Source organism: Balaenoptera acutorostrata, chromosome 3 (genome assembly GCF_949987535.1).
Source record: "Balaenoptera acutorostrata chromosome 3, mBalAcu1.1, whole genome shotgun sequence".
NCBI lineage: Eukaryota > Metazoa > Chordata > Mammalia > Artiodactyla > Balaenopteridae > Balaenoptera > Balaenoptera acutorostrata.
In genome coordinates this window covers 104,670,807-104,688,645 of record NC_080066.1, presented here as the reverse complement: position 1 = coordinate 104,688,645, position 17,839 = coordinate 104,670,807, and the positions used below count along the sequence as shown (strand labels likewise).

At 44.5% G+C, this 17,839-nt stretch overlaps 1 pseudogene; it reads right to left on the bottom strand.

Annotated features, from left to right (window-relative positions):
• Positions 1–375: 375 nt before the first annotated feature.
• On the bottom strand, positions 376–11,459 carry LOC103014565 (ribonuclease 7-like; annotated as a pseudogene).
• Between the last annotated feature and the right edge of the window lie 6,380 nt (positions 11,460–17,839).

Here is a 17,839-nt window from a genome sequence, read left to right as displayed (position 1 = left end):
GACTTCGGCAGCACCTGGGGCTCAGAAGAGACCTCCCCCCCAAACCCCTGCCCGCTTCCCGTGGAGCCGAGGGCAGGAAAATCGGGGGATTCCTCCCACTCTCCAGGGCCTTGCCCGCCTTCCTCCTTCCCCTCCCACCTCCTCGGGCCTCGAGCCTTCGGGCTCCGACAATGGGCTCCTCTGTGCGGCCTGGGGAGGGCGGAGGCGTGGGGGAATTAGGGAGCGGTGAAGGCCTGGGGAGGGTGGGTGTCGAGGCTGAATGCGCGCAGGGTCCCGGGATCAGGATCCTCCTGCAGGGGCGTGCGCTTCGGCGGACGTTTTCTGAGTTCTTTCCTCGCTGCCCCTTCCCCTCCGCATCCCCTATCTCTCCCTGAGCTAGCGGAGGGAAGGCACCAGACCCCCGTTCAGCCCCACGATCCGGTACTGGATACCAGACCCTTCCTTCTTATGGGGTGGCGAAAGAGAGTCTCCCAGGGCCGCTAGGGCTCTTGGCAGTGGGGATGGCTGTCTGACGCAGTAGACAAAGGGGGTAGGCTAGTTAAGAAAGTTCTATTCTCACCCATCCTCCACCGCGTCTGGATGGGAAAGGAAGCCCTGGCGAGGGTCCCCCAGGAGGGCTGGGGGAGGCTTAGGCATAGCAGGGAGATGCCTTGCCCCTCCTCTGAGCAGGCACCGGGAAGCCCTGCAGGGGTGGCGGGCGTGGGGAGGGGCGCTTCTAAAGGGTGGGCATTTGAGAAGATAGGAAAGCCAAATAGACCCCAGAGACGGACGTGAAGGCAAGTACCACTGCGACTGGGGGGTGGCGTTTGGAAAACGTCCTGCCCGTGGATGCAGCTTCTACGAAGCCAGGAGGCCGGAGCCTCAGGGAAGTCTTTGGCACAGAGGCGGGCGGCGGGGGAAGGGCGGGGGGGGCGCGGCGTCGCCTAGGTGATGGGCTCTTCTCTCACCTCCTCAGAACGCTAATCTCCGTCCTTTCTCCACTCCTCCGGGTCTGGAAAAGAGGAGAGAGAAAATGTTCATCTTTCTTGGAGGCAAGAAGATCCCTCTGCCCATAGCATCAAAAAACAAACAAACAAACAAACAAAAAAAACACCCAAACATAATCTAGGGCATCAAACCTCAGTGACCATCTTCCCAGCAGAGTTAGAGGCAGGGAGCTGGAGCTCTTTTCCATCAATGGGTTATGGGCCCTCTAGTCATCCAGACTCTCCAGCTTCCTTATAATTAGTGCTGAGAACTGGGAGAGTGAGATTTTGCTACCCCCTGGTGTCCACTCTGTAAATGCTGCCCAGTGGTTGGTTACAGAGACCAGAATTTAGGAAACTTTCTTAGGGGGTGTATTATGAACCTTATTCACTTGTTTCAAACCCAGCTCGCCCATTCCTAGTGTTGACAGAGTCTGAACCTTCCCTTACCAGGTCTTACATTCTTTATACTCAAGCAAATTGGGGAAGAGTTGGTAGAATCCAAGGTTCCCACAATTAGGCAGTGGCATACAAATTAAACTGGCTCTTGGAGTCTGTGGACTCCTGGGGAAAAAATGAGTGGATCATTTTTTTCCCCTTGGAAAAAACGGAGTTATTGAAAGTTTTTGAGCCTATGGGGTGAGGGATTTTGGATGCAGCGTCTGGGATCCAGTTATTCCTTTCCAGGAGTTTTAATCTGTGCTAAATTAGAAAGGTTTATTTTATTAAATAAGGTGACAGACATGCTTACAGTGGTTAAATACCACTTTCTCCAAGAATGCAGGCTCTTACCTAATAGTGAGTGTATGTGTGTGGTGCCTGTGTGTCTGTGCAACAGAGTGTGTGTTGATGTGTATGTTTTGGGGGAGATGTGAAGTGGAAAGATTAAAATGAAGGAAATAGAGGCTGGGAATAGACCAGATTTAGAAGCTCTCTCCAGTGTTCACAAACAGTTCTCACTATATTTCACCAATTACAGAGTCTTTGGAGCTTATCAAACTCCCATTTTACAGATGAAATTCTGGCTTATTGAAATTAAAAAACTAGCTGTAAGCTACACAGTAAGTGGAGAAGCCAGGATTTGAACCCCAGCAGTCTGACACCAGAGGCTTCATTCTCAACCACTAAGTTATAGGGTTTCATCTAAGCTGTCAAGAGTCCATAAAAGAAGCATTTTGAACACTATATCACCTTTTCCACCACCTAACCATCATGTTAAAAAGTGTTAACTTTATAGCTGATTTACTTTGTTATAAAGCAGAAACTAACACACCATTGTAAAGCAATTATACTCCAATAAAGCTGTTTTTTAAAAAAAGTGTTTATTTTTGTAGTAGCCAGTGCTGAAAGAGTTTCTAAAAGTGATAAATATGTCACTGTGGGTCAGAAATTGAAACCATTTCCCCCCTAGTCTTGTTCTAGAGTAAGTAATACGTAAAATAATCCCCAAGAAATTTCCAATATGGTTCTTATGGGGAAGTAGTGTTATGCAAACATGAGAGATGGTGAAAGAAACATTTGTGTTTTTAATGTTTATTACCTGGCTTATGTGCACCAAGAGATGTAATGGCCATTCTACCTAGGGTTGGGACTTTAGGCTGCTCACCACTTGTCCACTTGGAGAGTAGCAGTGACTAGGGCTCTGCTTGAGCTGCATGCCTCAAGTTAAGGGAGAATTAATGAAGGACCACAAAGGGGAATTTGGGGGACAGGAAGGGACAGACTTGAGGGAACATGTTCTTGTTACTCATGCCTTCCAAGGAAACTAGGGGCCAAACCTTAGCTATTGCAGGATAAGAGATCTGTGTAGTATACATACGTTGATTCTATTTTTTGTTTAATTTCCCCTTAGTTTTGGTTTTATTTTATAGCTAATATTCCTTTAAATATTTATATTTAACTTGTCTGCTCTGAACTGGGTGTCGCCAAAGCCCACACCACCACCGTCTTGCCTGCACTAGTGCATTAGTTTCCATACTGGTCTACATGCTCCACTCTCGCCGCCTGAGAAGGCGTTCCTTGCACCCTCACTAGAGTGATCTTCTGAAAACCTCAATCATATCACACCAACCCTTTCTAACGGCCTCCCATTTGCATCATGACTCCTTTTGTCCTCTCTCTCCAGCCTCATCTCTTACCACAACCCTGTTGTGGGAAGCCACTAGTGACCCTGCAGCCGTGGTGGGCTTCCAGTTCTTCACACAGGTCTTGCTTATTCCTAATTTGCGGCCTTCTTACTCTCTTTTCCTTCTGTTTGGAGGCTTCTGTTCACAATTCTAAGGGCTGGCTCTCATCCTTCAGGTCTTAACTGAAGTTTTACATCCTCAAATGTCTTCCCTGACCTAAAGTGGACTAAACTGGTCTCTCACCTGTTGTCCCTCCCAATAATGTATGTTTTTGTTCTGTTTTCCTCACAGCATTTATCTCTATTTGATTACATATTCATTTCTTTGGATATTTCTTGTCTCTCATAATAGGCCCACCTCTGCCACCACATATCATTTGAAAACAAGCTTCGTGAAGTCAAGGACCTTGTTTTATCACTGCTGTATACTAGATAGTGTCTGACAAGTTTCCAAAAGATGTCACCAATCCAGGTGAAGACTATAAGGGGAGCAGAAATCCCCATATAATAAGAATTGTGGTGGGAACAGGTGAGAGACAGAAACCGGGAGCAAGTGGGGAGGCCAAGGCATGGAGTCTGCCGCTTAGCTTTCCTTTCTTTCTGGCCTTAGCTCTCACAAGTTCTTTGTCTGTTGGTTGATATTTGCAAGTGGAAAATACACAGGACAGAATTAAAAAGAAATGTGGGGTGCAGCCCTTATGGAAAATAGTATGGAGTTTCTTCAAAAAATTCAAACTAGAACTACCAGATGATCTAGCAATTCAACTTCTGGGTATTTGTCCAAAGAAAATGAAAACACTAACTTGAGGAATTCCCTGGCGGTCCAATGGTTGGGACGTGTTGCTTTCACTGCCAAGGGCCCTGGTTCAATCCCTGGTCAGGGAACTAGGATTCCCACAAGCTGCTCAGTGTGGCCAAAAAAAAAAGAAACGAAAACACGAACTTGAAAAGATATATGCACCTCCATGTTCATTGCAGCATTATTTATAATAGCCAAGATATGGAATCAGCCCAAGTGTCCACTGGTAGATGAATGGACAAAGAAAATATGGTATGTATATACAGTGGAATATTATTCAACTGTAAAAAAAGAATTAAATCTTACCATTTGCAACAGTTTGGATGGACGTGGAGGGCATTATGCTAGGTAAAATAAGTCAGAGAAAGACAAATACTATGTGATCTCACTTACATGTGAAATTAAAAAAAAAAAGCTCATAGATACAGGGAACAGATTGCTGGTTACCTTGCCAGAGACATGGGTGGGAGGGTGAAATGGGTGAAAGGGATCAAAAGATACAAACTTCCACGTATAAAATAAGTCATGAGATGCAATGTACAGCATGGTGACGATAATTAATAATACTGTATTGCGTATTTGAAAGTTGCCAAGAGATTAGATGTTAAAAGTTCTCATCGCAAGAAAAAATGTTTTTGTAACTATGTATGGTGACGGATGTTAAGTAGACTTATTGTAGTGATCATTTTGCAGTATATACAAATATTGAATCATTATGTTGTATACCTGAAACTGGTATAATGTTATATGTCAATTATACTTTAATTAAAAGAAAAAAAAAAGCACATGTGGAATGTCTTCTGGGTCAGATGTAGGTTCACTGGGCTAGATGAATCTGGAGGAAGCATTGGTTTGGAGATGGAATTCTGGAAATGTTCCAAATTCACTTATGGACTTTATTGGTGTACAAAACCAGGGATTCTTTTACATAGTTGTAATCCATTTGAAAATATGGGTGTTTTGTTTTTTGTGTTTTTTATTTTGGCCACGAGGCATGCAGGATCTTAATTCCCTGACCAGGCATTGAACCCGTGCCTGCTGCAGTGGTAGGGCGGAGTCTTAACCACTGGACTGCCAGGGAAGTCCCCTGGAAATACAGTTTTATGTTCTCTTTTCTTCATGTAGCATTGCCCACACACATTTCCATGCATCAGTGTAATTTCTGTGTATTTGTCTTCAGTTAAAGTGATGACTTGACACTTCAGTTAAAGCACTATAAGTAGTTGCCCCATCATTTGTTTAGTCACTCTCAATTTTGGGGAATTTGTATTATTTCTAAGCTTTTTTTTGGTTACAAAAATAAAAGTATAAACGGGTTGCACAAGTTTACTCCTCCTCACTTTATTTCCATTTAGCATATTTTACCAGGTAGAATTATTGGATCAAACATTAGAGGCCATTTTATAGCTTGTGTTGTTGTCTGATGAGGCAATTTTGGAGGGCAAGGGGTGTGAAACACTCTTGAAAATATTTTAAAAGTTGAGTGTGATGAGGAATTGGATTTATTCTGAATGGCTCAAAGTGATAGGGCATCAGTGAATTGCTGTAGTGACGCAGATATAGATTAGGTTCTCTATAGGAGAATTTTTAATATTTAGAGCTGCCAGAAAATGGCACAGGCTATCTCCATAGGTAGTAAATTCCCCCTCTCTGGAAATTTTAAAACATAATGAGAGAGTTTTAAAATAAATTGTTTTATAAACTTTCCAGAGTTGTGATTTGTATATTTTCCTAGCCCCATTCCTTTGCTCTGAAAACAAATTGTGTTCAGTGAACATTTATTAAGATCTAAATGTGCCAGGTATATCCAGTGGCAGCTGAAGCTCTCATTGGCAGACTCCCAGCTGAGCCTCCAGGGGCCGGCAACCTGGGAATTACAACAGCATGAAGTCATACCTCCATCCCCACTCCCAACCCCCGTCTTCAGAACTGCTAAGCAGGTGGGTGCAAATTTGTCTCCAGTTCCTTGACGTCTTGTTTTCTGTGCTCATTTTCTACTTCCACGTCTCTGCCCATATTCCACCTATTTTTAAGACATTTGTTACAAAACTTTCAATACACTATGCAATGCATCCAAATGCTCCCAAGCCAAATGCACCAGTACCTAAGTGATTGATTCCAAGTAATTGTTACATTATCTTGTTTTTTATTTCTGCCAAAAGATATTTGTACTTCAAATGAGGAGTTTTGGTCCCCAAAGAATCTGTAATTGGTGGAATATAGCACTCCTAATTCCACTAACATAACTTCTCCCCACCATGAACACGTGTGTTTACACACACACACACACACACACACACACACACACCCTTCCAGGCAAGCAGCCTGATTTATTGAAGGAACCAGTTGCTTAACAATCTTTTGTTTTTCTGTTTTTGTTTTTTTAAAGCCACCTTACTTGGAAATATGTAGTCTCAAACCTCCGATTTTGGCCAGGGAGGAAAAGTCCCTATTGAGGATGGAAACTCAATTATATAGTCTCTGAGTTTTACTTTTTCTTAGAGTATATTTAGCTGAACTCCTCTGCAACGACCACACCGGCCTCAGGGGAGCCCTGCTCCCCTTTCTCAGTTCCTCCACAATGCAGTGGGAGACCCTCTTCAAGTCAGCAGAATGATCCACCTGGAGGCGGCACAATGCAGAGAAAGGAGGGCGCTGGGGAGAGACAGTTCCGGGTTCAGTTCCAGTGCCACCACTGCCAGCACTGTGCCCGAGCCTGGCTTCAGCTATTGCATCATCAGAGGCCACTCTCTCTTCTGAAGGCTCAATAAAACCAGCAAACATGGGAACACCAGGAAATACAATCAATGAAACTACTCTGCACTGTGTAGATGAAAACAGTCCAGAAAATGAACTGGTCTCGCAGTGTCAATACGAATTTTTAAAATGTTCTTTTGTGCCCAGGAAAGAACATTTAAGGGGCTACTTTGGCTTTTTCAAATGTATGTTCCCTATGTTAAAGATGCAAATCAGAAGCTCAGTTCTTCCTTAAGCTTTTATGTTTAACTTACAAACAAGTATATTTTAATAATCACTTTAAATGGTTGTATTTCAGGACTATTTGGTACCATTTATAAATGTAGTTTAAAAGACTGCTTTAAACATTTAAAAATATACTTTATAAGTTTAACATATTCCATGTCCTTACAAAGTAATTCAGTTATCTGAGCTAACCAACTACACATTCCTAAATACCTAAAAAAATTCTTAGAAATCTGACAATTTATGAATATGATGATTAAAGTCCTGTTTTCTTAAATGTTCCAAAACTAATTTTAAAGGAAAATTCTGTTTCAAACCACACATCTAAACTAATTAAACGTTTAAAATTAGAATGGCGGACTTCCCTGGTGGTGCAGTGGTTAAGAATCCACCTGCCAATGCAGGGCACACGGGTTCGATCCCTGGTCCGGGAAGATCCCACATGCCGTGGAGCAACTAAAGCCCGTGCGCCACAACTACTGAGCCTGCACTGTAGAGCCCGCGAGCCACAAGTACTGAAGCCCGCGCGCCTAGAGCCCCTGCTCCGCAACAAGAGAAGCCACTGCAATGAGAAGCCGCGCACCGCAACGAACAGTAGCCCCCGCTTGCCACAACTAGAGAAAGCCCGTGTGCAGCAACGAAGACCCATGCAGCCAAAAATAAATAAATAAATAAATAAATAAATAAATGTATTAAAAAATAAAGTTAAAAAAATTAGAATGGCAAGACCAATTTCTTACTGTAACAGGCTAAATTCTCTTACACACTGCAAATACCTAAAATACCAAATATGCACAAAATCCTTAATACAGACACATTAATGCCATGTATTTGATTCACGTAAATATTTTTATCCTTAATTTAAAAATTTCTGGATATTAAAACAACTTACCCACTAGGTAATAATTATGTCATCCTAAATATCTGGGAAGTTCCTTCCTGAGTGACTTTTTTGGAAACACATTCTCAGTGGCTCAGAGAGTATAACCAGCAGAGATTTAGTCCCAAGGCTTTTGGGTAGCTCTTCTCAGGCCCCAGCTTCCCCACTGGGCCCTGCTTTATGGATGCTGTGTCATTAGTCTCCGAATGGGCCAGTTTCATAGTCCATGGCCCCTAGATTCAAGTTACACTCCATCTAATTCTTCAACCTACACACGGAAGTCAGAAACTCCTACCCAGGCTGCTACACCACTTGTTTGGATATAATTAATCTATTTCAGGATCCATTCTATTCTGGATTCTTTCCACACTCCTGCCAGCTTCTAGAGCCACAACTCTTACAGATATTGAGTGGTTTAATTTCTCTGGTGTTGCCTGACTCTGGTTACAGACCTAACATTATGTCAGAGACATGTATCAGGAATACTAACATTTAACAGGGAACAAACTTTAGGTTAGGATGAATGAAACCCTGGGAGAGGTGGGAGAAAAATGTTACAGAATCCATTTGATTCATTTCACTCTTCTGTTATTGTTTGATAGTGTTTTAAAGGTATTATTTTTTCTTGCCTCCTAAGCTAGACAGTAAGTCCTTGATTGCAACCACCTAGGTGTCTTTGCTTAGCTTCAATTTACAGCCCCCTCCAAAATCATAATGTGTGTTGGACCCATGTTAGGAACCCAGTGATATATGGAAAAAAGAAAATCCAAGAACTTTTGTGCCCTCCGAAGGTAGTATCTGGGATAGATGGGGAATTACTGGAAAAGGAAGTAAACAAAAAAGAATGAGTAGACACAGGTGTCTCTTAGATTAGGGTCTTGAATGATTGGCTCTGCTGTTTCCCCTAACCAAGACTGAGAGATGGCAGGAGGAGGGGCGAGTTTGGCAGCCAGGCAGATTTGAGCCCAGTTCTGAGTGTTTTTGTTAAGATGTCTGCAGGATGCTGAGGCAGGTAGTAACAGTAGGGAGATGGATATATGTGCCTGGAACTTGGGAGACTGGAGCTGGGGAGGTGCTTTTGGGAGCAGGTAAGTGGCACTTGAAGCCATGGAACTTTATCAAGTCACTCAAGAGAGTACAGTGTGAGAAGAAAAGAGAGCTAAGAATAGGACCCTGAGAAACACCATCATTTAAGGTGCAGACAGAGAAAGTGGAGTCTGCCCACGACACTGGGGCAAAGCCAGAGGAGTAGAAGAATGTTGTTTTCCTCTCATTTGCAGTACATCTTCCTTGGTCAGAAGCACAGGGTGGGCGCAATAGTGATAGTGATGGGCAGAGTGTGGTATGGCAGGGCCGCCTAGATGCTGTTGGGGAAGCTATATTTGGGATAGGATAGTGTGGGTGTGGTAGGTAGCAAGGAGTTCTACCTTAGATCTCTTTCTAGAAAGCAGGGAAGCGGGCTGGGAGTCAGAATTTTTGGATTCTCTGCTTTTCCTGCCATTTCCCGTTTCACCAATCATCCTTTCCTTATTCTGAGCCCTAGTCTGTGTAGGAAAATCGCTTTCTAAATATGGGAAGGGGGGCTTCCCTGGTGGTGCAGTGGTTAAGAATCTGCCTGCCAATGCAGGGGACATGGGTTCGAGCCTTGGTCTGGGAAGATCCCACATGCCGCGGAGCAACTAAGCCCGTGCGCCACAATTACTGAGACTGCGCATCTGGAGCCTGTGCTCCGCAACAGGAGAGGCCGCAACAGTGAGAGGTCCGCGCACCGCAATGAAGAGTGGCCCCCGCTCACCGCAACCAGAGAAAGCCCTTGCACAGAAACGAAGACCCAACACAGCCAAAAATAAATAAATTAATTAAAAAAAAATTATAAAAAATAAATAAATAAATAAATAAATATGGGAAGGGAAGTGTATGGGGGAGGCAGAGTCAGAAGAGGGAAGGACAGTGGTTGCCTTATGGTTGAGTGTGTGTACTTGTATACGTGTGTTTGTATTGTGTACACACGTGCACGTATGTGCCCCTGTGTATATATATGTGTATGGGCGTGTATGTCTTATGTTGGTGTTTAATTTATATGTGTACATGTATATATTTTTCGCTGTGTATCTATCATGCTAAGTATAGAAATTGAGAGGAAGCAGTGAGAAACTTTTATGCCAATCTGTTACGCTGATTTTATGTTAATTGAATCTAATAATAAAAAAATTGGCCTTGTGTTTTCTATATCTGTATGTTCTGTTTCATTTTTCCAGCAATTCATTTTATTGTATTTTATGAAAGTGCTGGTCTGTGGCAGATTGCATATAAAACTGCTCCTTCACCACAGTTAGTTGGAGAAGCACTAATTAGAACCAGATCAAGATTTTTGGAAGGTCCTGATTCTGAAATTTCCAAGGGGGGGAGATTCACTTCAGAAGTCTGAGGTTCTTGCTCTGGGTCATACCAATGAGGCATGAGGTCAGGTCTTGAGCATAAACAAGGGGGTCCAGCCTCAGGTTTGACTGGCATCCCAGGGTTCCGCCTGCCCTTCCTCGCCTTCCTCCCCTTCATATGACGTGGGACCACCAGGCAATTTTCAAGGGGGTGGAAGGCAGAGCCCAGGCTGTTCCTCCAAGCCCAAGCCTGCTCAGGGAGCTGCCCTTCCTTCTGCCTGCAGGGCATGTGATACTGAAGCTTCACAGAGATAAGGAGGGGTTTCCAAACCTCCATACTTTCACTTGGATAGTAATACACACAATCAGGAAAAGCAGGGTCTTTTATTGCAGCAAAATCAGACACATTCCTTTGCCCAACACAGGGAACCCGGCACAGATTCTCTGGCCCTCCTTCCTTAGATAATCTCCCCCTCCCCCGACGGGGTTCCCTCTGAACTGTCCAGCCACAGCTCTTCTAAGGTCCTGACTGTATTCTTCTTCTTTAAGATGGTCTCCAAAACTGCATATGCCATAAGCCCCACAAAACCTGGATCCACCTCTGCTAAGAGCCTTAGTGCTTGAAGGGCCACATGGTATCCACACTCAGACAGCAATGTAAGCAACGGTGAAGGGCTAAGAAGAATCACCTCTCTTCCCTCACCATTTGGAGCATCCACAAAACCCTGTAAGTAATTAAGACTATGTGAAGTTGGCTGCGTGGGAGAGAAGTGGTATTTGCAAAAAGGGTAAGGATTAGTGAAGAACTCAAGGGAGGAAATGCAGCTGTAGCATCGGGAGTCTGTAGAGCTTGGGGTGAGGGAACACCTGACCTTAGACAACATTATCCAAAAGCACAGGACCAGCTGGTACCTTAGGCCATCCTTTGGTTGTGGAGGATCACAGGCCATGATGAAGAATGCCTCCAGTTGCTTCTCCTTGTACCTGCAGTCTGAGCACCCCCCTGAGATGAGCTTATACGTGGTCAGGCGTACAGGCTTCTGGCTCCGGTGGCAGTTTTTACAGCCATTCTTGCAGGTTATGATGGGAGTCTCCATGCTGGAGAAGGATTCATGCAGGAAGGTGTTGAGGCCTTTGCAGCTTTTGGAGTACTTGCTGATGTTGCCATCGCAGCATTGCATCCCTGAGGCCTGGGCTGCACGTGCTGAGTTTCAAACCACCGAGCTGAGGTCACGTGTCTGGACTTGGCACCGACTGGGTCCTCGGCCATCCACAGCCCCAGCAGCAGGAGCAGCGGCAGAGGGCAGAATCCTGCTCTGGCTGGCGCCATCTCTCCCAAGGGGCACAGTGGCACCGAAGAAGTGGGAGGTATGTGACCGGGTCACCATGGGTGGTGCCCTGCTGGCCCTTCTAAGAATTCCATACCGTAAGTCAATTATTGCAGGGCTCCTATAGCCTCAGATATTTAAGAACACTACTGGCTGTTTATCGTTCAGTCCCAGCAGATAATGTACATTTTTATGCCCCCAATAAACACTTAGACTGTTTTTCCCTCATAAGAGTTTTATGAGGTATGATTTCTTTCTTTCTTTCTTTTCTTTCTTCCTTTTTTTAAAATATATGAGCAAACTGAGACTCAGAAAAGTTAAGGAAATTGCCCATCATCACACAGCTAGGGAGTGTCAAACACAGGATTTGAATCAATGCTTCTTGGCTTCCAAAACCCCTGTTCTTTCCATATTCCCATGTTTCTTGTTTGAAACTCTGAGAAGTCAGACCACAAAAGGAAACTAATCTTGGAAGAAAAGTAGGCCAAGCGTCCGTACCTCACTCTCCCAGGCTAGCTCAGTCATTCCTGAAAGTCAGTATTAAGATTGTGGAGTCAGGCTAATTCCTCTCTGCTCTGTGGTCCAATTTCTCTCTGAAGCTAGAAAAAGTCATTCTCACTGCTCTAGCCAGCAAAGCAGTACGGTGAGTTGAGTTCTTTCCGTGGCTGACATATTGCTCTATTGGAGAAAGTCTTGGAATGATAGAGAATCAGAGCAGAAGAGTTTTTCAAGATCATCTCAATCAACTCTATTTTACAGATGAAAGGGCTGGAGGGCCTGAAAGAGCAACTGCCCTTCCGAAGGCCACCAGGTGAGTGGCAGAGCTGGGGCCGGAGCTTCTTGACTTTCAGCCCATCCCGTTGGTCTAGTGCCAGGCTGAAAAGGGAAGGAGAAAAGTGTTTCCCATAGAAACAGAGCACAGTGAGTGTGTCTGTTTGTGGTTTATTTATTTATTTATTTTTTTAAAGGATTTTCTTATTTATTTATTTATTTATTTTATTTTTGGCTGTGTTGGGTCTTCGGTTCCTGCGAGGGCTTTCTCCAGTTGCGGCAAGCGGGGGCCACTCTTCATCGCGGTGCGGGGACCGCTCTTCATCGCGGTGCGCGGGCCTTTCTCTATCGCGGCCCCTCCCGTCGCGGGGCACAGGCTCCAGATGCGCAGGCTCAGCAGCCGTGGCTCACGGGCCCAGCTGCTCCGTGGCATGTGGGATCTTCCCAGACCAGGGCTCGAACCCGTGTCCCCTGCATTGGCAGGCAGATTCTCAACCACTGCGCCACCAGGGAAGCCCTGTTTGTGGTTTAAATGAAACATGAACATTGCCTTCGATAATTCTCTTCTAATCCTTCTGATGACATTTAGAAGAAGGTCTCCTATTAGAGCAAGAAGGTAAGCCTTTGTTTCTCCCCACTTTTCAGTACAGACAACAGACCCCAGGCGGAGCCTGCAGCTGAAAGCAATATCTGTATAGAATTTTTAAAAATTGGATGGCATTCATTATATTTATTTTTACTTCTATTTATTAAGTGACCCTAGTATTCTTTGAAATATGATGTTACACAGTTTCATTTTCAAAGAACTATTTGAACTAAATGCATACATACATATTTAGTAAATATTATACTGGCAGTATTGAAGCAATTATCAAGGGAGGAAGCAAATGACTGAAGTGAGGGATCTCGCTTTGGCTATAGCCTCTCAGGTTTTTGCTGGTGTGTTGAGCCCTACCCAGCATCTTGACCTCCATGTGACTTCACTGCCTTTGAGATAAAATGCTCTGCAAAGTGACAAAAATCACTTAGGCTCCTATGATCTGCATTGCCAGATGGGAAACTTCTGAGATGTTTGCCTTTCTCTCTCCAAGGTGGATCCAGGTTCATCAACAGAGCTCACCGTTTTCATAGTGGGGAATCCCTTCCTGCATTCCTCCCCACAAAGCTAACAAAACATTGATTTTTCACCCCAGGAGAACATTATCCAGCAAGCAGTTGACTTGGGCCTCAGAGAGCAAATATATATATATATTTATTCAGGAAGTCATTTCTCTTTTGCAGGCCCTCAGCTGAGCCTTTCCCATGGGGATGGAAGGATTACCATGTGATTATTCATTTACAGTTGCAGACCCAAGCCTCTGGGCTTTTGTGCAAGAGGGTAGGGATGGCAGCAGGAGCCAAGGGTTGGCACGAACATTTCGTGCCGACCAAGATGACTGACCACAGACTTTGCAAGCTCTGAATCCAGTTAAGTTGCAAACATGCTTTTCCTCAAGTAGGTGCTGACCCTGCAGCTGGCCAGCCCCACTCAGGGAGGCCTGAAGAAGGGGTTCCTTTGATTGTGTATTTGATCCTAGTTATTCATCACATGTCTTCCCAACTGCTACAGTCTCAGGGCTGTTTTATCCATTAAGCACTGGAGGCCCAGTGACTAGGGTCTGGGAGGTTTTCAAGGGCCTACAATATTTGAGACTAGGAAAAAAAAAAAAGATTGGCTCCAATATAGGAAAAGTCAACTATAAAATCAAATTTAAAATATTTACTTATGTGCTACCACAGTAACATGGTGGTAGCAGGTAAGTTGATTTCACTTATTTTGGAATTTGGCACCCATAAGAAGTTTATTATGTTGGAAAACAATCTTAGGTTAGATTTTTTTTCTCCTTTTATGGGAATTCTCAATACCACAATTGCAGAAGGAGCAGTGCCAATCCCAAATTACTTGGAGTCAAACAATTTCAGAAGTAAAACTTTAAAAATCATTTCAGGTACACATCTGCAAGAATGATACTGAATGAGGAACATACATTTTATATATTCAATATGGCATGATAAAATGTTAAAATGCCTAGTGTGGTACGGGCGTATTAAACATAGCCCTTGACATTCTAGGGCCAGTTGCCTTGAGTGTATCACTTACTACTCTCCTAAAGTCGGCCAGGAGAATACACGCCACCTTACTTTAGGGTCAGGTCAGCACAGGGCTGTACCACAGCTGCAGGAAGAAAGGAATACTGCTGACCATCATTTAGTGAACATGTAATATGTGCTTGGCACGGTGCTAGGTACTTGGTTACGGAAAATAGCTTTCATTTAAAAAGTGCCTTCTGTGTGCCAAGGCCTTGTGCTTTATGTGTAATGCTATATGCAAAACAATATTGTGTGTTCCATGTTATTATCTCCATTTTAGAGAAAAGGAAACTGAGGCTTGGAGAGGCTAAGGTCACAGATGTGTTAAGTGGCAGGCCCAGGATTGAAAATGAGGGAGGTCTGCCTCCAAAGCTGTTGTTCTCTTCCTGCCACACTGCTTCCCTGTTTACTGATAGTTACCTTATGGGCTGACAGTCACTCTGTGACTATTCTAATAGATAGGGCTCCTTTTTGTCTCCTGGACAGGTTTTGCTCTCTTCAACTTTACTTCTGTTTTTCTTTCTCTTCCCTAAGGGCTCTCCCTCAACTATTACCATCCTTCAGATCTCCGCTTGGTCCTATGAGCTTGTGCATAACCACCTGCATGAACCTTCCTGTACAACTCTACCTCGGGTGAATCCTTCCTGAACGTAACCTCCTTCGGCATTAACTCCTGGTACCACTCATTTGGGTGCTCCATCATGTACTACCTTGTCTTGTTATTTGACTCTTACGTGTGTATCAGGTCTTCCCAACTAGACGGTAAACTCGTGGGAAAGAAATCAGGCCCTTTCACGCTTCTGTATCTCCATAGTGCCAGGCATATGGATAGCTCAGAGGGCTACTCAGTAACTGTGTGTTGAACTGAATCGCCACTCTGGTCCTCTTAGTCTCCTCATCATTTGTAACCCAAAGAGTTTCAGCTGAATAATTTCTAAAAAGCTCCCCCGCCCTGCCCGCTTCTAAGACTCTATGAGACAAGATGAAACATCAAAATGCTAGTAGCCAGACTAGAATGTGAAGAGGGGCCCTTCAGGAAGACCCCAAAGGTAGCTCAGAAGAGGGGGAGTAGAGAGTACGCAATGATCCTGTAGAGACTAGTTTTTTCAGGATAGCCTAGAGGCATGCGTGAGGGGGCCAGAAAAGTCTGTCTGGGTTGCTGGCCTGAGGTAGTCTTTGAACTCCAAATGCCACCTCCAGGATGGTTGTCAGGCTTCACCCTGGAGGTGAGAGGTAGCTTCTTCAGGAAGAAGGGCGTTCTGGAAGAGCGGGGCTGGTATAGGAGGAGCCGGGGCCACTACAAATGACCAGCAGTGGCTAAGGGGAGAATGGGCTGTGCATTTTCTGATCCTCTGCTTGGGTCCTGTGTGAGATTGTCCAGAACTGATTCCTGGCCCCTCAGTAGAGGACACTGGTGGGATCTTTTCATAGAGGTTGTGTCCGAGGACAGGTTCAACTGTGAGTAACCAGCTGGAAGCTTCGCTGCTCCTCTAAGTCACTCCTGACAGCCTGTGAAAAGAGCTGTTGCTGACGCCGCTTTCCGCTTTTCGTAGGTGCCAAGGCTGAGCTGGGCTGGGGTGCAGATACCCTGAAGTGAAATCCACCGGAGAGACAAGCTGAATGAAGGTGTAACTTTAGCTTCAGGAGGCAGGTGGCTGCTGATAGTCTTCTGTTTCTCTGAGCACAGCGCAGAAGATTTTCAGCTAACTTTCTGCCAAACATCTCACACATCCATAAGGACCACCTAGGGCTAGGACAGCTGACTGGAAGCAGCACTTACTCCTAATGCTGGATGCCCTGCCGCCCTGGCATTTGACTAGCTCTGTTGTGAAACACTATTGCGATGCTAATTCAACAAGGAGACTGAGACTGTGAATACTCAGCTCCTCGATTACTTTGTGAGTATGTATAAGGATAGCCCCAGGAGAGAGGGAAGAGGGTAAAAAAGAGAAAAATGCAAATAGAACGACCGTGCAGGAAGCTGGGTAGAGGCAAGCTCAGGCTGGAGAAGCCCAGAGGGAAACGAGAAGGGTGAGCAGCTCTGGAGGACAGCAGGGCTACCTTGCCCCACTTCTCTGAATGTCCTCCTTGCTCTGCTTGCTGAGACCTGTGGTCTTGGCAATGAGTCAACAGCCAGGCCAGAGGAGTTGGGTTGGTCTCAGATTGCCAGAAGCTTTCACAGGGAATCTCTCCAAGAAGGAGTCTCCTCCAAGAGGGGTCCCTGACCCTGAAGGCCCATGGCCATGAGATGTCCTGGATCCTGGTTTCTAAACTCCGAGCCTCAGCACAGGAAATCTGGTTGCTGGACTCCTACTGGGAAGCCTCCTTCCGTACCCAGTGGCTGACCCTCTCTCTTACCAGGTCCATTTTTCTTTACTGTGTCGCTCTTTGGGGCCTGCTCAGGGAGCCCAGCGCCACCATGATCTTGCTTCAGTGAGTGGAATGCCCCCCTTAGTTCCTGACTGTAGGATCTGTCCTCAAGAAGGAGAGGATGTAGTCTTCAGTCCAGCCAGAGTGGAGGCATGTGGCTCCCCTCGCATGTGTTTTGTTGCCTTTGACTTATTTCAAGCCCGTGTTCAGTGTTTGGACCTCCCAGGGATGATGATGACGATGATAAAAACAGAGCAAACACTTACTGAGGGGTTTCTAGGTCCCAGTCACTGTTGCAAGTGCTCGATGTCTATTTTCTCATTTTTTAGCATATGAGGAACTTTCCTATTGCCCTGGCTCCATGGCTACCTTATCCTCCTCATTCAGTTCCTAAAGAGAAATACTGGTCAGAGGCATAGCCCATAGCGAGCAAGTTAAGGAAAACCTCATTAAGGCCAGTATACTCCTGTCCTAGGTTGAATGCAGATATGCACAAAGTACACAGAAAGCCACAAGATAAATGTCTTCTATCCCAATTTTACCAAAACTATTTTTTTGGAGAAAGGAAGTAATTTAAAACATTGTTTTTATATAAAATAAAACTTTGATGGAGTATATTGAAAAATTCAAATCAACTACTTTAAAAAAATAATTTTAAATGGTTCTGATTTGAAATAATTTCAAATTTATATATGTTTCAGAAATAGTACACAGAGCTCCCCTATCTACTTCACCCAAATTCCCTAATTATTAACATTTCTGAACTATGTGAGACTAAGTTACAGACAAAATGCTCCATTACCCCTTTATACAGAAATGAATATTTCCTAATTACAAGTACTCTTGCCTACATAACCACAGTACAACCATCAAAACCAGGAAATTAATGTTGATCCATTATTACCACATATAATGTTTGAAGATAACATATAAAACATCTTTGGGGGAATTCCCTGGTGGTCCAGTTGTTGGGACTCTGCACTCTCCCTACCGAGGGCCCGGGTTTGATCCCTGGCTGGGGAACTAAAAATCCCACAAGCCTCACAGTTCGGGGGGAAAAAAATTCTGTGCACTTGGTTATTTTATAAATATTAGTTAAGTAAAAGAAAGA